Raw genomic sequence first — 22,830 nt, forward strand, 5'->3', positions numbered from 1 at the left:
AATCAAGAGCAGCTCCAAGCCGTTACCATCTTAGAAAGCAGCATAGAGCAGCATTAACCAGACCCAAACAGATGCCTGAGTGCAGACTTGCCCTGGTTAGTGAGGTAGCCACCAGCTGTGGCCTTTGTCAGCCAAGTTCACTTCAGTTCAAATAGTATTTTCTCTGCAGGAAAGCATAGTTTGGGTGCGCATACTAGGGTTAACTTCACATGAAGTGTGTGTTTTAAGTCAACTCTAAAATAATCAGGTATGAGAAATCAATGGAGAAAGAGCAGCACCTCCAGAGAGCAACTCATCCCATTTTAAAACTTAGGGCTGTTGTCCTATTGGAGATGCGTCTCTCCATTGACTAGAGCACCAAACACAGGCTTCAGTCATTAGAAATGTCCAGTTGATGAATCTCATTCTGGGTGCCTTTTATGAGTGTTTGAGCCACTGACAGGTCACCAATAAATGTTACCCACACTAGAGACAGGTCCCAATATTCAAATAAGAACAATTTATACTGTTTGGCTATCAGCACACTGTAAAACCCATTTTTGGTCATTGTATGCAATGTTAACATAACTCGCACAACTGCTGTGCACCTTCCCACTGATTTTGCTTTTAACCTTTCCAGACTACAGCAAGATGCAGTATGTTTTCCCCTTTTCCTAAGTAGGGTGGAAAGAAAATAAAAGGACATTCTTCTTCTAACCTCTAATTATGCTACAAAATCCTTCAAGCTAGACACATGAAAAGAATGTGTCATCATCTCCAAATAATTTTTAATTGATCGCATTTATGACATAGGTGGAGCTGATTGGCTAGCAAAGGTCTGCATGAAACAAAATGTCCTATTTGCTTGCGATTTCCCTAGGGCACATTTTAAACCATTACAATTTACAAACAACTTGATTTCTTATTAACACAGTTTCTTAATTGCTTTCCTGGGAAAACAGTCAAGTTATTTGCATCTTCTTTCTTAGGACTCCAGGGTTTTAGTGCAAACATTTAAGGATAGCTTTTAAATGAAGTAAAAGCAGAAGAGAAGAAAAAAGGACTGTTTCAGAGTCTCAGCACTGTGATGTGAATAGAGCTCTGCCTCTCACTTGCATAACTACATACCCTACTAGGCCATTTTTACATCTCCCCTGGGATGCAGGAGGGTCTTTCCATGCAGAAAAGTTTGTCACCACCACCACTGTAGATTTTCAGTACCAGGTTGAGCTCTAAGGCTGATGAAGTTGACAAATAGGAAAAGCAGGATTACAGGGACAGTTCCTTGGAGCTTTCTTTATGGAGAAAAACTGTTTGACAGCTGACCCTCCCTCTCCCCCCAGGCTGCTGGGCAGAGTTAGAAGCATAAACCAATTGTATACAGAAATGCTTGGAGAGAAACTTTTACCCTATTCTGCTCTGTTGCAATCTTTACTTTGATTTTATGAATAAAGCATGTCAGCCCTGGTTTAGATTCTGCTGTAGTAGATCTTCCCCCCCCCCCCCCCCCCCAAAAAAAAAAAAAATGTCAAGGCAATAGGTCAGAAATGAGCCTGGCAAAGTAATGATGGCTCACTTATGCCCTGTTTAATCTGAATCCAGCCCGAGTCTTCATCTTTCATCCTTCCACTCCCCACCTTTGATCTTTGGAAATAACAACCATATTTAACCAGGATATGTTCACTCCATATATAAGATGATTCATAATTGGAGATGCTTTAAAAAGCATGCCAGAACAAAGGTGACATATTGATATACCAATCTAACAGAATCACAGGAAAATAAGTGTGTGTAATACCAACTAGTCACAAGCTCTCTCTCTACTCCAAAGCAGGGCCAGGGCCCATAGGCCTATTACACTTGCATATGATTTACCACAAATTACAGTTGTCTATGATCCAATAACCTTTCTCCTATAAGACAGACATTTTCATTTGCTATTGAATGGTTTTGAGCAAAATTATTTATATCAAACTTTCTTGACCTCTACTTCTGCCAAAAGGTGCAAACAAGGAGAGCAGAGACCTCAATATCACATTGTTTCAATACCAGCCATGAGCATGAGATTGCCTGCACCATTTGAAACTGCACATCACAAAAGCATAGTGCTCACAAATTCATTGTGGATCTTTTTCAAGCACAATATATTACAGATAGCTTATAGGCAAATACATTCTTATTCTAATCAAGCATCTCATCATTTTAATGCATTAATCAAATCTGTGTGGTTCAAGACTCAAGTCCCTGCATTCATCAACACTTCAAGATGAACCTATTATTTAGGTTCAGAAAATTACACACCCAACATAATCAAGCATTACTTTTCTGAAGTCTTCATAATATGAACATTTTCATTAAGTGCGTGACAGCAGCTCTTCCACTTGCCTTCAGTAGTCCGCTGTTTCATTTTGCCACAAAGAGAGGGTGGACATGACATCTCGGTTGCAGAAGATGGGGCACAGAGGAGCGACTCCAGCCACTTGGAGCAAGAGAGCTTCTGAGCACCCAGATATCAGAAACAAACCAAAGAGGAGCAGTTCGGTAAGAGTCACCAGTAAGACAATCTCCAGGCCCCGAGGCAGGGGGGAAGGGATAGCATCCATTTAACTTTTCTGCTGACGTGCTTTGTCTCCAAAGCAAACACTTCAGCCAGGCCATTCACTGCTTAAACCAATTTTAGCATCTGCAAGAGGCCCCTTCAGGACTCCCTCCAAACCTGCTGAGCTGCGCTACATCAATTACACTGTCTCAAGGTAGATGCAATATCTCTGCTCATTTACCTGACATAGCTAAACTCAGTTTTTCCTTAGCTATCTTTCTGAATGGGAAGCTTAGAGGGGGCTTGGAAGGAGAGATCAGAGAAGATGGAGAAATACACTGTCAGCTATTAAAAACTTTCCCATGAAGCTTTTGATGACTGTCACAAGCCAAGAGAAATATTACTTTAACATATTCACCAGACAGACTCTACCTGATATATTTGGTAACTGCATCAGGAAAGTGCAGCAGAGAAATGCTTACATAGTGCCTGCTATAGAGGTGGTCTCAGCTGCCTCCATTCCCTTGGTGCTCCAAGTCCCCCACTGGCTTTCAAATAGTTAAAACTTCTGCTCAAACTTTCTCAACAGTAAATTGTGTTTCTAGCTAAAGGAAATGTTTGTGGAGAGCATTGCATTCTAAGGTTTTTAATGTATGCATTTTTCTATTCATTTGGTTGAAAAATAATCAGGAGACCTTTTGGATCCACCAGTTGTCTGGGGGGAAAATTAAAAAAAGCATATCTATCTTAAATGGACATCCCTTACCCTCCCATACATTTTGTGGAGACCAATACACTGCTCAGGTCAGGCTGCCTGCACTTTTGTAGTCAAAAATCCCTTACAGTGAATGATACGTGATTTATCATTATAAGTTGCTAAGTTGGAAATGTGCACTTTACATATAAGGACTAAAATAAAAATCCCAATGCTATACTGAAGCTGGTATCACCCAGAAGTCAGAAGTCTGTATTTCTTGGTTTTAAATATCACAGAGAAATAAAGGGATATTTTTAGTTAACACTAATTATTATTCAGTCTATTAACACCAACTGCATACACTTTGATAGATGGGTTGAAAAGCTTTGTTTCATTTCATTGCTGATTCTGTGACTAGTTGCCAAACTTTTCTTATTGTTGATAATTAGATCCTGTTAGTCAAGCATCTGCTTTTGTTCCAACATCAAGTACAGAGGATTCCAAGTGTTTTAGAAGGTCCATAACTAGGATAAGTGTGATATCAAAAAACATTCTTTGCCTCTCCTGGTCTGAACTGGCACTGATCTGATAGCCTCTGCAAAAGACCACATTGCTCATCGTCTTTCCAAAAGACAAATGTAATAAAATGATCAGTGATGGCAACATTTAGGTTCCCCACTTTTGAAGACAGAATGTCTTAAGGTATATTTCTGCACTTGGGACACATCTGTCAAGGTAAAACAAAGAAAGCTGGAGCATATAGAACTCATTGCAAGGAGCCTCTCAGCATACCTATTGGTTAATTCATAATTTCATAAAATAAATATTGTTCCTGTGTCTCCTCAAGGCATAAGAAATGCTTATGAAATACATATTACACATATGGATTATGAGCAGTCCAGAGATCTATTTTCATATGTAAGATTGATAAAATCTCTGAAAATATACAACATTAGTTTCATGAAATGTCAGTTTTGCAATTCCTTTGTTCTAAAAGACAATGGTAAACAATGTTCCAGTGACCTCCAGTGGGGACCAAGGGAAAATACATCCATCTTCTCTAGAAGATCAGATTTTTGTTTGTAAAACAGTGATGACAGTTGGGCTGCAGTACCCTACCTGCATTTTAGTTTCAGTGATGCAGGTGTGATCACCTGGAGGCAGCAGCAGGGAGCTCACACCATTGCTTCCATAGCAGTGCCAGCAAGAAAACCAACAGGATCCAAAGTAGAATTGGTACAAACACTTATATGATGGATGAGACTATCGGGCCTGCTGTCCTAAGGCAGTTTTCTGACGATAAGGCAGATTTCTTGACTCGTCTTTGTGCCAGTATTGAGGGAATTCTGCAAAAGTGTGCATTTGTAGGCACAGTTGCAGTAAGCAGAAAACCAGTACAGCTGGACAGTATATCAGCTTTGACTGAAACACTCAGTTACTAGAAACAGACTCAGACACATATCCTAAAACTCTTAAATAGCTCCACTTAATCCTTTTTGTTGTGAATATTTCTGATTAAATATAGAATGAAAGTGTATGAAAATAAGGTTAAGAAATTTCCCAGAAATTTGCTTCCATTTTCTTCTAAGCTTCCTATCAGTTTAATTGCCTGAGGAACAGGCAGGGCAAGCCTTCTAAAGTATCCTCCTCACAGCATTTTTATCCACATAACTTGAAAACAACTTCCATCCACCTGTGACATGTAGGCAACTCCCAGGTGAAAGTCTTCAGTCTTCTGACAAGGGAAGATGAAAAAGATGTGAACCCAGGCTCAGAAGTAGTAGTATCAAGGTCTCCACATATCTTCACAGGGACACTTGTCACAGAAAACTTAGAAGAAATCAACAATGTACCTCAAGCAAAGCATGTTAAGCAACTGGATAACTGATGCCAAGAGCAAAGTGGCATTGGCTCCTTTTGGCCTGGAAGGATTAATCTACTGGAAATAGGGACACTTTATTCATAAGAAAGTTCATCATTATGGGCAAAGTTCAGTATGTTTTAACTTATGTAGGCTGACAGTGTCAATTGTTCTCCTCCAGTTTTGAGGCTGTGTAGAAATGCAAGCCACACAAAGTCTGCAAAAGCATGCTAACCCCTTGACTCTTTGGTACAGATCCCCAGCTCCATTGAAAAGACACACACTTGCGGTCTGCTGAACTAAAATAGTCTCCATCAGCAGCTGCCAGTCTAAGGCTATGCTATATCCTGTACAAAGCAGCCTGATCCCTAGTAAAACAAAAACACTGCACAGTGGTTTACCCTTTCTTCTGTCAACACAAGTCAAGGTCTCTTACACTAGTCTCATTATTTGGTTGTCTTCTTAAGGACTTCTGGAGGCAGGGAGCAACTCTGATGCACTTGTGGTTTAAGATTAATCCTTTCCCTTTCTTTTTCTTCGTTTTCATGGTGGGGACCAGGGGAGAAAGAGGTAGGTAATTTTTAAAGCCCAAGTTCCTCCTATCACCATCTGGCCCTAATGAGTATGGGAAGAACTCTGGTGATGCATTAATAAACCCAGTATTACACAGTATATTATATAGCAGGAAGGATGCATCTGTCACTAACAGAAAAGCCTCTCCTAAGCTCAAAGCAGTGACCTTCAAACTAAAAAATAGTAATAGATGAGGAAAGCCCATGCCACATAATGCATAGTCTGGCCCTGATTCAGAAGCAATTTGCAGTTTGTAAAGTCACCAGGGCTAAGCACATCAAGAATTTTCTCCTGACATCACCTTTCCATATTCACTGTCTAATTCTAAGATCTGCAATACAGTTTATCCATAAGGGGACACCCTAAACTACTATTAATTTTAATGCAGCTATAGAAATATACTGCAACTTCTGCAGCTTCTTGTTCTTGAAGTGACAAAATAACCATAGGCTATCACCAGCTGGGCTAACTTGAACAGACTCTGGCTAGTCACATACTCTCCAAGGTCATCCCAAAAAATACAGAGCAGCACACACACAAAACTTCTTCCAAGCCATATGCTCAAGAGGACTCATCTCACACCATTTCTTGCTGTTAACACTAGGATAATAATTATGCATTTTATTTCTTTGTTCAGTGAAAGAACTAACATTTCCATAAGAAATCATTTAATGTCCCAAAGCATCATTCCTCATTGAAATCATACTTCACAGAAGGGCAATTCTTCATCATGGAAAAAACCACTAACACTATTGCATAGTCTCCGTTTGCTACTGTCTGCACAGTATTAATGTAGAATATAATATATTGGCTTGAATCAATACTTCCCTGCCTTTCCCATCCATCAGCCCCCCCCTTCATTTGATAAAAGTCCTTCCATGTCACTTCCTCAGACTGCTGAGATCACAGCACCTCTCTCCCACATGACTGATTGCACCTAGATGTGTAATTGCCCAATAAATCACCACCTCTAGATCAAAGATCTGAGATCCTCTGGATGCCAAGGAAGCATACCAAACATCATAAAATACAATAAGTTAATTACATCAAGATATTACCACCTTTAGACATGCTGAGTATTACTTGATAGATACAGATATCCTGAAAGATGCAGCTGAAGCCACTTCACTGCAGAATCAGGGCCTGAAGCTATAAACATTTTATAGCAGGGACTGACTGTTCATGGAAGCAGCGTGGCCAAAGGCCTCAGACACTGTACCAAACACTAAATCAGAGCTATGAACAGGATTAAAATGTCACTGTTATGCCTTGCCTGTACCACAGCTGCCCCTTTAGAACTTCTGGCAGTTGCAGAGGGCTCTCTGGGTCCCAGGAATTTCCTAACATGAACCACAACAGGCTAGACAAAGCTAGGAAGAACAGGTCTGCAAAAGGTACATCTTGTCCAGTATCCTGTTTCCAGTAATGGCCAAAAGCACATGCAACAAGCCCAGGCTGCAGTGACCCTTTCTCTCGCATGTCCTCCCAGCAGGCAGCATTGAGCACAGCAGGATTTCTAGGACTGCACCCATGCCTCCCTCTTTCTGCTGCCCCTTGCACAAGAGCTGTTCTGCATCCCAACAATACAGAAACAGGTATTTCAGTTTGTCTCAAGATGAGGGGAAAAAAATATGTTTCTGGCTGCCACCTAACAGACCTTGTGCATGCTCTACAGACCACAGTCATGTCACTGCAGCCATGCTGGCCATACTTGTGTCCTTAGGGCCATTCTCAAGGATCAGTGGTGCTCAGTGTTAGACATGTGCCATGTGCCTGCATCCCACAGAGCCCCCTCACTGCAGCAGCAAGGCTATTTAGAAAACAAAGTTTGCATTTTGCAGTCACAAGTGCTAGGCATTATTTCAAGTATTTCTGACAAAGCTTGATACCAATCAAAGTTTGATAGAATTAAGATCTTCCTGTCAATTCCCACCCCAAGCCCCAGGGCAAGCCATGACTGTTTGCATCCTTTAACCAATATCCAAGGAATGCTCAGACTAGCACGGACAAGCACATTACCTCACTTGGGTGATGTGGCAACCTGCTCACTTGAGCTTAAAAAAAAGCAGTAGTGCCCACATCCACACTACTTCAGACATCCAGTTCTGTAATCTTTAATCCTTTCTGTCAGCCTTGCAAGATCAGGTATTAACAACTCTGTAACCTCTTGTACTAATTAAGATAGTACATCTGTGTTATTTGACTCTACATTGGCTTCAAAACTAACACTGAGAGTTTGCTAAGGCATTTATATGTTTTGGTGAATGGCTCTTGTAAAACAGAAGTTATAGTGAACATCCCACAGAAAGCCTCCAGGAAAAAAAAAAGCAGTGTACAGTCATTACATAGCTAAAATCCCGAACTAAGCATCAGAAGCTACCAGGCAAGAAGGCTTGCTGCTGTGGAAAGCAGCCACCACTCCTGAACACAGCTGGGCAGCCTGGAGCCAGCACATCCAGGGTAGCTGGTTCTGCCCCACACAACAGTACAGGAAAGACTCAGGCATCGCCAGGAATAGAGCGCCCATCTCCTGACCATCAGTGGCTTAGAGCCACACAGTAAAGCTCCTGCCAGCAGTTGCTAAACACAGGCCTGGTGTCTGACCAGCTGTCCCTCGGCCTTTCTACACTAGCTACATCACACATCAGTGAGCCCTTCCAGGCTCACTGACCTTGCTGCAAAACCACATTTAAATGGTTCCAAACCTTTTGCTTCTCTAGAGAAAGAAAGCCTGCACCATACTAGAAGTGCTCATAAAAGCCACATTGGTTTCTAACAGATTCCAAAAGAGAAGCCAAAACAGTTTAAGATAAAGTGCGAACAGTCAATCTGTCTTTTCTGACAGAAAATATTTAAAAGAATCTAGAAGTGCTTAAGAAAAACAGACACACTGCCAGCAATTTTAGCATCCAGGTCATTTCTTGCAAGTTCAGCCAAGACTTTCTGCAGTAGCAAAAGACATGCCCATTCCAGCAGGAACACATGCTCTTCCATTTCAGCAACCCCTTCCCACCCATACACCTTTCCACAGCCCAAGGCTTTCAGATTCAGACAACATTAAGCAGGCCAGGAAGGCTTACCCCAGCCATACATGAGATCTGAGCTTAAGGTCCAGCCTAGTATCAAATAAAGTTTAAAATCCCCAAAGCTGCTTAAGTCTCAGCACTGCTATTTGTCGCTTGTCTGTATCCACATGCACTACACAGACATGAGGCTAAGCACTTTCTAAACTTACACTGTTGTGAGACACCAGAGTCACAGGGAAAGGGAACTGGGAGATGTTTCCTATATATATCACCAAAACTCTGGCCAAACAGCATAGAAAACAGCATAAGATACAGCTAATGCAAGGAGAAATATTTGTAAAGAGACAATAGGAACAAACAAGAAGTGGGTTAAACTGGCAAGAACTAGACTAATTCAGGATCTCACTGAAGAATAGAAATTTCATTGCTTTACTCTTTGGTTACATAAAAGAAGTTTGGTAAACAGGTTTCTGTCCTGTAGCTTCAAAACCAAACACAAGAGGAGAGTGCTCCTCAATTCATGCCTTCTCCAGCTTTAAACAGAAAATCTGATAAACGCAAGAAAGATGTTGTGGTTTAGAAAACAAAAACATCCACTCCTCCCCAGAAAATCCACCCCAGCAAAAACATTACAACAAACTTCTCCCAGCCTAACCAACTCATGGGATAGCTAAGCATCCAGAGACTTTGGAAGAGAAATTCAGCAAAAAAAAGTAAGAAAAGAAGAAGGAAAGAGAAAGTTAAAGCCCCAAGTACCTTTTTTTCTCCCTGCTCTTTCAGTCTCACAAAGCCTTGCAGAACTTCTGACTTGCTTTTACTGCCTGACCACACTCCTTGCTAAATAGGGTTTGCTGCACTTGCCATTGGTGGTGGAGCCCTCATCATCTCAATGGAATTCAGCTTTTGCCAGTGATTCTGTATCTCATTCACCTGCGGGTCTTTAGCCAGAGCCAGTCCTGCTCCAGAACAGCTGATTTCAATATAGTTATTTTGGCTATACAGGTGCATATCTTTGTACCTGCTGTCCCTACTCCTGTCAGTGATGCAGAATTAAAAAAAAAAAAAAAAGGAAAGAAAGCCTTTGGAACAAAAGCTATTCATCCAATTGGAAATTTCATTACTTTACTAAATGTCTTTACGGGATTTCACTTCATGCTAGTCTCTCCTAATAGAATACTTTGCCAACTTAACCTTTTGAAGGGTTTAAAAGGTTTTTTTATTGACAGAGTGTTACACAGACATTTACATTTCTTGGAGGGTGGGAAAAGGTGGGAATGAAAATTAAATTACTTTGTTTAGTGATCTTAATTATCTGAAATAATTACTTTTGGTCAATTCTCAAGCAAGAACTCTCTGGAGAACAGTGTATTTTAGCTTGGAAAAAGGAAAAGGAGTTGCATCCAAAGGAAAAAAAAATAACTTATTTAGATATACCTAATTAACCATCAGAGTGAGGAATCCAATCAAAGATTCTCCAGTAGACTTCATTATTAAAAGTTGTTTAGAGGGGGGAAAACCCAACTGAGGGGTTTAAAAGGCCTCTCTATGACTGTGCTAAAAGCATAATTTTAGTAAAAAGTGAAAATATGAGTTAAAATAGACCAGAGGTAAAATATTTTTAATAGAAATGGTTCAGTTTTTTAGCCAGATCCCAATACAGATACTTCTGTAATAAGCTTCTGTAATGAGCTAACTCTCATATTTTGTATGAGATTGGATTGAGCACAAAGATTTTTAGATTACCTAGGAATGGGCAGAACTTCATTAAGACTTTTTCAGGGAAATGCAGGAAAATACTTTATTCTTTAGGCAAAAGTGGCTGGCAGCTTGCAGATAAGTTAGCCAATTAGAAGAAACAACCCCTGATATGTTAATTACAGGAAATATTAAAAAGTATTCCTTAGAATTTCAGCAAGGATTTGTGCATCCAAATGTATAACTGGTCTTGGGAGGGAGAAAGCTAGCATTGCTGCTGAATGCTATAATAATAGGTAAGAATTTGAGTCAACTTTGTTTCCGGAGCCAAAAAACGATGCCTAGATATTTGTATCTTTGGGCCGTTCGCCTCTGTTCAGAGCCAAGAGCAAGGAAGCAGGTGCCAAAGGCTGAGGGAGATGCTTTGTTTCACCCAACCGCAGCAGAGCGTTGCTTCCTAGCAGCACACCTCTCTCCTTCTCATTCTGCTTTAGCTTTTCAAAATTCATAAGGCAAAAGACAGTATTACTTTATTTTATATGAATATGTTTAAAAGGAGTAACCCCTTCCAAATATGTAACAGATTCCTGCAAGGCAGGATATTCTAATTCTGACACAAAAATGTATTTCTTTGTCTGCATCTCTGTGTTAAGCTGCTCTGTCTCACCATCCATCTCGTCCCGCTCTGTCTCAGCAGGCAGGGGGTTCACGCGGTAATAGCAAGCGAGAGTTGGGATGGATTCACGGCTGGGTTCCAGCTGGCCACTAACAACAAGAACTTTTTTTTATCAAGAAGGCTTATTAGAGTAGAAAGGCCAACTGTCTAGTTCGCTACCAACATATCTATTGTCTCATACAAATACGTGGCAGTGGTAGGCTGAAAATTCTGAAAAGCAAAGATGAGGGATAAATTTTACTCCCCCCCTTTAATATCCTTTCTAAATTGCAAGAAGGTTCTTGGGCTCTGCAGCTCTCTAGGTGAGCCACTGGTTCAGACAAAAGAAATGACAATATTTGTATGTAACTGTTGCTTTCTCAGAAAGAAGTGTGTGCACGCGATCGTACAAAGAGGGTGACATGCCTGTCTTGCAGCAGTGCCACCCATTTGTATGTCTTTTGTCAGATTCATGAAAAACTAAGACCAAAAAAGACCTTATACAATCATCCAGCCCTCTACTGAGGTGGAATTAATTTCTGCTGTTTTCCTTTCTGTAGTGTAATAGTATAAATAACTCACTAATGAAAGTGCCACTTAATAGTTACTTCAAGTCTCCCAGAGGAAAAGTAACACTATGCTTTTGTAAAGCTGGCATGGTTCCACTTCACTTGTCTCTTGCTGGAGATGGTTTATCCCTAATCTATGCCTCCTATGTCTCTCTCTGCCTCACAGGTAGTTTCTCTCCTGAATTTCCTTGTGCTGAGAAGTTCAGCCTAACTTGTTAGCCTCCAAGGTAATCCAAGGACTTAAAAGCAGGGTAGTGTTTAAGGGTTCAATCAAAGCAAACAAACTGCTAAAAATAAACTGGCATCCCATCTGTTGCCAGGCAGGGAATTTAGTCTTAACACTCAGGGGATGGGATGAAAGATTGTAATAAACACCTTGAAATGGGTATCTGAGAAATTCTGTGGCTTCAGGAAAATGGTTTGATTTTCTTTTCCTTTCCTTACACAAAAAGCTTTTTAATTTCTTTTTCCTAAGGGAGAGAAGTGAGTGTAGGCTTCCGTGGCATGGGGAAAGAAGCAAACAAACACTGAAACTCAAAATGTTAATAATTTTCAAATGAACTACTGCTGATAAACATGATTTCACCGTCAGAATGTGAAACACTAGCCTGTGTGTGATCTGAATTTTGTGCAATCCTAGTGGGTTATATCTGCCCGCAGAAAGCAGTATGGCAAATGGCATGTATTAATCACATTCCCATAATACACTGGGAAACTATATTCCTTTCTTTTCTGAGACCAAAAGCCATTCTGTGACAAAATCTTTGCTCAAGGAGTAATATTTTGCAAATCAACAACTTTATAATAGGATTTGATATAAACTAGTGCCATGGCAAAACACATGGTATCCGCAAAAGTCCATTTCATGTAAGAGGAGGGAGTGAGCAACATGAACCTACACTATATTTTCGATAAAAGATAACCAGTGAGCTGTTTCCAGAGAATCATCACTGGCTGCTAAAGACGCATTCAAAAGATATTAAAAAGACAATGAAGAAAACAGAGCAGGAATTAAAGGTCGCCTAAAAAAATACCATCCTGGCAGCAGTGGTGTGAAATGCAGTGAAATGCCTGAAGTGCTGGACAGAGTAGCAGCTCCCGTCTGGACAAGGGAGTGAGGAGCAGCCCCTTCCACAACCCCATCCCAAGGGACCATCCGGGCTGGAAAGGCAAATAGTGCCTGCACTGCAGAGTCCGTCCAAACCACAGGGCCCAGGGACCACCAAAAACACAGAAAGATGGTGTCTTCAGAAACTCAGGGCCAGACCGCTTCATGGGCACCAATTGCGGGACCTCACCAAAGGCAAAACTGCCACCTCATGACCCACGTCAGAAAGGGCATTTCCACCTTGATTCTTTTTAAAATGTCTCTTAGTCAAACGTCACCTGCTAATTTTTCTGTAACCATATATTATTATTATATTATTCTATAACAGTATATAACTCTATATTATTTCTGTATTATTTTCTATAATTTTCTGTGTCTAGGTCAGAGTTTGACTCAAACCCCACTGGCGTGTTGCTGCATCTCTTGCAGGCAGCAGACCCTTCGGCCCCTTCGTACCTGGCCTCTTGGCACGACATTGCAGCATGGAAAGGACACAAGTCAGCACAGCATCCGACAGCCCGCAGCCTAGCAGAGCACTCAGATTGGTGAGCTGCCATTTCATATGTCATTCCTAAAACAAGAACATATTAAAAGCCATCCGTCACTTCTGTAGGATTTTTATGACCTTATGTATACTTCTATCTATACTTCATTTAATGATATAGCCTGGTAGGAGAGAATACACTCCTACATAAATAACGTATCTGCCCCCATTTGTACCTCAGGTATGACTAGTACCATGTCCAGTCTCAGCTTTATGAAGAATAGATAAATAATATGTGATAAATAGTGAAAACATTTATTAAAATTAAAAATGTTTAATTCATGGCAGATGATAAAGAGGATCTGGTGAGTAATACTCGGAGAGCAATGGAAGAGATGCTCTGTGATGGCTTGTAAAAGCTACACATCCATGTACAGCATATGATTGGTGCACCTCATTACCAGAAAAATTGTTAGTTTGGTTTTAATAAATCAAATATGAAGCGTTTAGTGCTGAACAAGAGCACATAGTAAAAAGCATGCTGAATAAATGGTTTTCATACTAGTGAGATGCCTGGACATACCATTTGGGGATTTTGCTACAAGTTCATTAGTAGGTTTTGGAAACTATCTGCCTTTTGGCAAGCATCCTCCTTACCCCCCTGAGGAGCTGGCATCCTTCAGGATAGCCACTGTTTGGCTTCTTATATTGGCAGTGATCGGTATTAATATATCATGCGTGATAGGGTTTTTTTTAACTAGAGCAGAAAGGCAATAGGAAATAAAATAAGGAGAAACTGCTATGCTAGGAAGTGTCCAGTAAACTGGACTTTGCTGCTCAGCATGTAAACATGTATTAATAATAATTATTACTGTATAGTATTAATACACATATCAATATGATGTACTATTAATTATTCATATTACTGCTAATATTATTAATAAATATTAATAATATTTTAATTCAGTAAAACATCATATCAGAATGATTTCAGGTCTGCATTTGCATTCTACAGAGGGCTTTCTTTTCCATAAAGGCCACCTTTGCCCAAGGAGCTTGGTTTTCCTGGTTCTGAATCCCATGTCTTCTTCCAGCTCCTATTATGTCTGGCCCTTCGCTTTATTTTTCCAAATCTGTTTTTACACATAAACGTATGAGAAGACAGCACTGATCAAATCACACACACACACAAGAAGTATGAAATGTTGACCTCGTAACCATGAAGCTTTCATGTTAAGCCTTCCTTAATTTTGTGCGGAGCTAGCCCATGTGTGTTATCACCATGGCAAGCCTAAACTTTTTTGAAGATTTTCATACAAATCCTTGTGAGATATGCTTAGAACTTTTGCTGTGATTCAAGATATGAAATTATTATGAACCACGAATCTGAAGTGAAACTGGATCATATGGATCATATTCGAGAAATGTATTTACAAAGCAAAAACAAAACAGCTGTTTAAGGTCAGGAGAACATGACCGATAGCAGTAGAGCTCTAAACACAGAGACTGTTATAAGCAGAAAGAAAAAAAAAGCACTAGGTTCTTCCAATATTTTTCAGAAGCTATTTGTGACAGCCCTGATAGCATTACATGGGAGGTGTATCTCCTCATGGCATATCAGGACTGCGCACACAAGCACAGGAATCCAAAGCTACTTTGCAGGGAGAAATAACACATCCCGTCTCAATGCAGCTGGCCAAGGTGGCCTCACAGGTAATTTCTCTTTCACATCTCATGCCTCTGATAAGGATGCTCAAAATACTCTGCTTTTTCTCCTTGCCAAAGCCAACCTGAAAATGGACACCTGACAGCTATTTCAAGTTCTCTGCAATATAAATAATAAATGGTTTCATACTGGGTGGAATCAAATGGCACCAGATGACTCTAGTAATAAATCAAGAGAAAGGCAGGTGGTCTCTTGTCTGGCTTCTCAAAGCTGATGTGCAGCTCTGTGAGGAAGAAGGTGGCTCTGCTACAAAACCCATCAATATAAATCTCAGCTGCTTCAAAGTTACAGCACTTTTCAGTGCCTTTTCTAAGCATTGTGATCATTCTGGTCTCATGTGAAAAGTCCTAGGCAAAGTGCTGGATTTAGGACCTTGCCTGCACCACCCTAACTTTTGGGTTTGTGCTCCTCACTGTACCCTGACTCAAACTTCACGAGGGTCACTGGGACCTAGTCCACATTTGGCTGGTCTCCCTGAAGGACGTTCTAGTCAATACCTGGGTATTTGGGAGTGGGAAAACTGGATCTAAAAAACATCTTCTTCCAGTTGGCCATTAGGTGCCTCTTCCCACTTTTAGACCTGACTAATACTAATCATTGTTACCTCGTTAGCATCCAAGCCCCCTGTCATTACTTCCACAGCCCCAACAGTGCCCATGTAGATGTGGGAGCCTGGTGATATTTAGCACATATTTGAATAATTTTTCCTTTCTTTATTCAGTTATTCTAGCTTTATTCTCTTATTTATTCCTTAGGAATCTTTTACTTCCAGGAAAAAGAAAGGAAAAAAAAACCATTATGCCACCACCTCAATGATGCACTTGCACCATGTAGTCGAGATGGACTGGCAGGTCACCTTCACATGTGAGCCACTATCTGTCTTGTGAACTGTCAAATTTTACAGGAGGGAAGTGGGAAGGTTCCTTCTGAAGAGAAGTGGTGTTGATTTAGTGCTGCTATAACTGGCTGTATGGTGTGTCTAAAGATGACAGAGTACCTGGGAGGTAGCCTATTCACCCATAAGGATAACTGCCCTCTATTTAAACAGAACAGACGCAAGATTATTTAAACGGGCTTGGATATATTCCTTATACCATAGCACACATGCTAGCTGCCAGCAGGCATCCCAGAGCAATTTCTAAATGGTCAGAAAACAGATATTCTGAATAATGACATCCAGCAGGAGCTGAGAAGATGAAAAACTCTCTGAACATCACCAGACTGAGGTAATGGGTTATTATGAATGACCCCACCTTGGAAAATCACAATAATCTGTTTCTCTGGTCACCTTATATGTAGGTGAGAAGAGTGAACACTTTTAAGTGTTGGTGGCCAGTTATGTCTCATGGGGAACATGCAAGAATAACGTTACAAAGCTCCAACCACAGGTACTAAAGCACAGTTTACAATTTCAGGCAAGGCAGGCTTTTATCAGTACTCCCACATGCTGAGAGATGGACTCTGTGACTGCTTATGAAATGTTTTGTCATGTAGCTTCCACTTTTCAGCAAGCTGATGAAAAAAAAAAACATTAATCCATCAGACATGTTGTCTTACCAACTACTGATATGTTTTGGCTATTTACAGAGAATAAGAGAAGTCTTCCGGAGCAGATGTGAAATTCAGATCTTGCTTGCTTACTTGTCATCACTCAAAAAAAAGAAAGCAAACACTCCTGATCCCGCAAAAGCTAGCCCTTGTGCCCTGCCCACTCTCTCTGCCTTGCTGAGTTGTGGGCTTGCTTATACTTCCCAGGTATTTTCTATCCATAATCCTGGCTGCATATTCTTTAAAACTTACTCTGTAGTATCAGAAAAGGAGTAATAGTAAGCAAAGTAAATTGAGTAAATCAGTATATGTGCCATGTGAATTATGCTGAAGATGCCACACATATAAAAAAATAATTAGAATGATGCCACACTGCACCTGAGAATGAAAGGTAATCCAGCCAGAGTCATGAAAAATCATTTCATATGCAACTTCCTAAACACTGCTCTCTAATATTTTGAAGATTTTATCAGTATTTTCACTGTATAAGTTTCTATACAACAAGAGACACTGAGCGGGGTATTTTGGGGGTACTTGGAGCTACCTACCAACTCTGTCTAACACAAAAGCAGCCAGAATATCACAGTTCATTTCAAAAGACCATTTCCTTTCTGATGCTTCGAAGTCCTCTTCAGACTTAATGCTGTTTCTCCTACGTGGCTTTCAGAAGTGGAGCACTTCTGGTAGGACTTCCAGATGTTTCCTCAGGAGAAGTGAGGTTTGCAGGTCTTCCAGGCTTTCTCTTTACACCTGCGTGGTCCCATGTCTGTGCTTTGCCCCGCTCGGTCTGCATGGGCAAAGCTGGGGAAAAAACGGGTGGGAGCGAGGGAGGTGAATAGGAAACGAGGTCAAAGCTGTTCCCATTCCTCTTGTGGACCAAGGAGCAGATCGGCCATTAGCAGCAGTATATCAGACAGTGTGGAAGAGTTTCTTCTTCTTGTTTTTGCGCCTGTAATCGCAGCTGAAACAGTGATTTGAGGCTGCTATCTATACCAAGAGAAAAAAAAGCTTAGAAGAAACACACATAATCCCGTATCAGATAAGCCCAGAAGAATCTAATTACATTCTTTCTTAAGTTAAATTCTACAATACTGTTATCTCCTTGATTATTTGCTGCACACAGTAATAAGCAGACAAAAAATGCTCTTGGTAAAGTCTTCCAGGCAAATTTCAGCATCTTGAAAAATATATTTTTAAAAAACTTTAAAAACTCTGTATTTTTACTGAGAATGCCTTAATAATTTTGCTTTTTAATAGACATCTACGTTGCATGGCATAAAAATAATGGTTTTGGACATTCTGAATTTCAGTTGCACCTATTGGATTGATTTTTTTTCTTTAATGATAGGCATAAATAATCTTCTCCACATTAGGATCACATAACAAAGAGGTGTCCTGAAATTCAAAGGTGCTAAGCTGGCTAATTTACCTCCTATAATAATTATTTTACTGATGACTTTTAGAAAGTGCTGCCAGAAATACTGCTGAGCTTGAAGCCTGTTTTCCACACAGTGCTCAGAGAAGGAGCAGATGAGACCTTGAGCCATTTACACTCTCAGAAACAGCCTCCTTCCAGATTTTTTAGCAGGCTGAAATTTCTGGTGCATTCACAAGAGGGAGCAGCAGGCCACAGAATAGCAGGAGGCAGGAAGGCCCCGACTAATGGAGGCTGTTAAGGGTAAAGGGAGCCTGACACATCGTTCAAGGACACATTTGGGACAAATCCTCTAAGGTTTAACAAATTCTTATAAAGGCCACAGAAATTAATTAGAGATTAAGACATAAAAATATTTTGGGGAGCTGTTGGCTCTGGGCTCTGCAGAACTGGAACAGGTCAAGAGAAGGGTGACCGACGCTCAGAGGGAGGGAAACAATGGAAACTTCAGCTGGGAGAGCAGGCAGCTCTCCCAGGCCCTGCTTGAAACGAGGAGCTGGGCTGTCCTTGCCTGGGCTTTGCCTCAGTTCTCTCTTTCTTTCCAGCGTGAGACATTTGCTCCCTCTGTTGCTCTCCAAAGAGATAAGTGGTCATGGCCCAGGCTGAAAAGGGTGAACTCCTCAAAGCTCCTCAGGCAGCGCTTAATAGCCAGCAGTTCCCATGATTTCCTGAACCTCTCCTCCCCAGATGCACCAAATTAAGTTTTGCTTTTCATGGATGCATAATTAACCCCTTGAGTAAACATCTATTCAAACCTACATAATTAGTACTTAATTTTGCAAAAAGCTAATGAAAGGCCCTTTTAGGTCCCTAATTGGCTGCTACTTCCCATTAGTCAACTCTGAGTATGAATTATCAACATGGGAAATACACTGTATCACAGGAACTATGTAGATTGGGAATGTGAGTGACTTCTTAGCCTATAAGTGGGATGGTCAAGCATCTAGGTGGATGTTCAAACATACCCAATAAGAACTGTAATCGTACAATACAGACTAAATTTGATTCAAAGGTGCACATTCTTAAGTTGAAGAATTTTAGTTACAAACCCAGACCTACAATGTCCAATCTTTAGGTCACAGATTTGTTGCAAATTCTGGCATGTCAGTTTGTACAGGGCATGGTCAGGACGTGTCCTAGAAAGACACGTTTCTATGAAAACAGAGGCATTAAAAGAGACATGCTATCTGGAATTATTCAGGGAGAGCTAATCAAGCTCTAGAGTAAATCGACCCCTGAACAGCTTAATCAACAACATGTGCTTATTAGGAGCTAATGACACATTGGTGTCATTATGGCACTTTACCATTACATAATGGTACTTTACCATTTTAAAAATTAATGGTTACCACTTAGTTCCCCGGACCTTAACTACCAGGTTAAGAAGGATGTGCAAAATCTTACTAAGTTCCTTGAATAACTCAGATAGCCACTTCATTTTACAAGGCTGTAGAAAAGAGCAAGTCTTTCCAACAGAGACAGTACAGATTCAAAGAAAAAACATCTAGTTGCAGATCAACTCATTCACAATCACACTATAAATAAATTAATATCCTTGCTTTATAGTCAGTGTCTGTTTTAAAGCAACAGAGAAAAACGAATAATACTTACAGATTTCATCTGTAAGGAGCATATAATTGAATTACACTTTATTTCAAGGAGCTCATCTAGAGTAATACCTTCCCCCTACCAACTGCTCAGAAATCACAGATGGGCTGTTCATGGACATCCTCATTTATTTATTTTTGTTCCAAAGTAAATGTTGTTTTCATTGATTGTACAACAGTGCTCTCTGCTGGCCCCAGTCCAGGGTTTCCTGTGATGTTATAGCTGAGTGTGAACAACAAAACACAGCTAATACTTACGTTTACCCCAGGGACTGCTGCAAGCCAGCAGCCTAGTAGGATTTGAGCACCAGCTTCCCGCGTGCAGTGGAGTGTGGATGACACTGTTGGTATTGCCTGGCCCAGATACTTACAATCAACTCAAGCTCTCCCAAAACACAGATTTTTAGCATAAATTCTTTGTGCTTACTTTCTGAGTTTGTATTCACATTCAGGGTGTCACGTTTAGAAACTTTTCACTGCTTGAAAACGACATTTGTTATACCTTCAGTGCAAATGGCCTTGCTTGCCCTCTCACTGATAATATTCAGAGTTATCTCTTTTCTCACTTCTTCACAGAGACACACAGAAATGTTTGAGTTCCCTTGTCACCAGAGAATACCTGAAATAAATTCTCCCATTTCATTCTTTTCCAAGGCCAAGTGCTCTGGTGTTGTCTGATGACAATCATCTAGGACCAGGACCTGCAACCAGGGCTGATTTTCTTGAAGATTTCCTGTGTATGTTGTTATTTGTGACTCTACTGCTGTTCTTTGGAGTAGCAGCCAGGGCCCACGCTGCAGGACCACTGAGACAAGCAAGGCTGAAGGGGCCTTTCTGGCATCTTTGCAAATGGGCTGCTGTAATTTGTACATTGTGCTGCTGGTTTTCATCACCCTTCCTCACTCCTGATTCATGTCTTTAAAAACTAGATTGTTACTTGAGTGTCTTTGGTTAATAACTGCTATTTTAACTCAAGCCCATTGAGAGCTCAGCAAAAGTCCCTGAACTGAATTGCCTGTTGTCCCAGATTTCCATCAGGCAAGGTTGAGAGGCATCATCTCAACTGAATCGTTTCACAGTGAAAGCACACAAGGGAACTTTTTCCCTTTCACTCCTACTGGATTGTTTGTGCTTTTCTCAATGTATTTCTGAAGGCCAAACTCTGAATATTGACAATGTGGGGAACTTTGTGGCTGTCACGTACTGAATAGCCCTGTTCTGCAACCCATTTTTTCAATCAGGTTTCTCCCTAATTTGATGGCTGTTGCTAGCATTCACCTACTATAGTCAGGCTCCTTCTATACAAATTATAATATATCAACAGCAAGCACAATGCAATTGCATCGCAGGGGAGATGCAAACCCACACACGGGTGCTAGTTCCCTCTTATTGGTGGCACTTTATCTGAAGTTATGACCATAATGAATCTAGCTCAGTAAAGGAAGGAATTGCTGATTTCCTTCTGTGTCCCACCCCTTCATGTACACCTGCCTTGGTCATGAACATGTTTGGATGGCACTCATCCCACTCCTGTGCATGCAGGTCTATCCAGCTGAAATTATCTTAGCATGCCCTCCATAGTCCAGGCTGCCCCTTGCTTCTCACAACACTGGTTTCCAGTAGGCAACAGTCTTGGCTTTTCTATGGTAGGAGATAAGGCACCTGTAAAAAGCAATTTTTTTTCTCTTAGTACCATTTTTATCTTCATCTCAAAATCATAAAATGACAACAGCAACTGGCTGCACAGTCCTTGCACACATAAATTCATAAATGAATGCGAATCTCCTTGTCCTGCATGGAGGCATGCTACCACGCTCTCCGTTACTGTGCCTCACTCACTACTAGTTATTGGTGTTACTTTATGTCCTAATGCCCTGGCTGAGATCAAGGCTTAATTAAACTTGGCCCTAGACATATACACAGACTAGAAGAGATTGAAAAGACAGAAAATGAACTAGCATTTCTTAGCACCCAGTAAGTATCTTAATTACCAAATAGTTAATGCACTAACAATACAGTACGGCTGTTGAATTTATAGTTAAGATATGATTTGCTGATAGCTTTTAAGAAAGTAAAAGAATTCTAGAGAAAATTTAAAAAGTACCCCAAACCTTATAAAATAAGTGAGCTGAAAAGTGAATGTGACAGAGAAAAAGATAATAATACTGAATTGTTCTTTTTTTGTTTTAAATTTAAACCTGAAATTCAGTAGATGAGGATGAAAGCATATGGAGCAGAACTGGCTAATAGCTTTTTGATTTCAGTAGGCCTGTTTCCTGAGCAACACGCACTACCAGCTAAAGGACCAGCCTTTTTACCTGCCTACATGTCCAACTGGAATTTAGAAAATATGCAACACTAGAGGGCAACATGTACTAAAACATTGCAGGAGCTAGGCACAAGCAGTCTCTGCACTCACAGACTGAGGATTTCTACCATGAAAATCATCTTTCTTTACGGTCAGCATGATGTTAGAGTAGGGGCAAAGGTGCCATTTATATTACACTGGGATGCAAATTATCAATGTGGTATCCTGCCAGCTTACTCTAAACCCAGTGAGAACCCTGTGGCAGTTGTACAGTGCAAAATGGAAAAGAATGAGACTTTCATAAACTGAAAACTTCCTCCTCCTGTTTTATTATCCTTTCCCTCAAGCAAATTTCTGCAGATGAAATGTCTGTGCTGCAGCAGGACCAGAAGGATTGACCTGCACTTCCAAAGCGTTAATATATACCTGTATATATGTGTATATGTATGCACCTTCATACATGACTCACAAATGACTTCAAGATACCTTGACTTTGGTGTGTCACCTGTGCTACCAGGATGGAACTGCCTCTCCCCACACCAGAGGCGTTAGGGATTGGCCGCATAGCACAGGGCTCAGCATCCAGCATCCAGCACCTGAAGTCCTTTCTCATCTCGGACACCGATGTATCCCACAGCCCTGGGGCAATCACCTCATCTCCCTGTTTCTAACTATTTTCATGTTCATTTAGGCACTAGGCTTTTGGGGATGGCCTCTCTTGCACTGTGAATTTACAATAATTGGCACAAGCAGAATAACTTTCTACTCTTGCACCCCTTGGCACTGCTGTACTAAAGATATTAAGTGGAGGAATAGGTGCCATTTTATGAGGCTTTCAAGATCAGATCAATGCAAATTCCACCAAGACCTAGAGCTAAAGGAAATTCTTACAATTCTAATCCACATCGAGGAATTCTGACCAAAATCCCCAACACTGTGGGGTTTGCCAACAAAGAAAGGCAGAATACTAAACAGACTTCTACTTGGAACTAAGCTACTAAAGAAAACAATATTAAGGAA

At 40.7% G+C, this 22,830-nt stretch overlaps 1 long non-coding RNA gene across 1 annotated transcript in view; it reads right to left on the reverse strand.

The window, feature by feature from the left end:
• The window catches only part of LOC112990317 (uncharacterized), a 28,797-nt gene extending 10,920 nt beyond the window's left edge, over window positions 1-17,877 (reverse strand). Inside the window, exons 1-2 of the long non-coding RNA XR_003261051.2 lie at window positions 17,009-17,877; window positions 13,159-13,273 (exon numbers count right to left, since the gene is read on the reverse strand). This is a non-coding gene — a long non-coding RNA (uncharacterized LOC112990317). The remainder of the gene's footprint in view (window positions 1-13,158; window positions 13,274-17,008) is intronic.
• Window positions 17,878-22,830: the final 4,953 nt, after the last annotated feature.

Source organism: Dromaius novaehollandiae, chromosome 27 (genome assembly GCF_036370855.1).
Source record: "Dromaius novaehollandiae isolate bDroNov1 chromosome 27, bDroNov1.hap1, whole genome shotgun sequence".
Classification (NCBI taxonomy): domain Eukaryota; kingdom Metazoa; phylum Chordata; class Aves; order Casuariiformes; family Dromaiidae; genus Dromaius; species Dromaius novaehollandiae.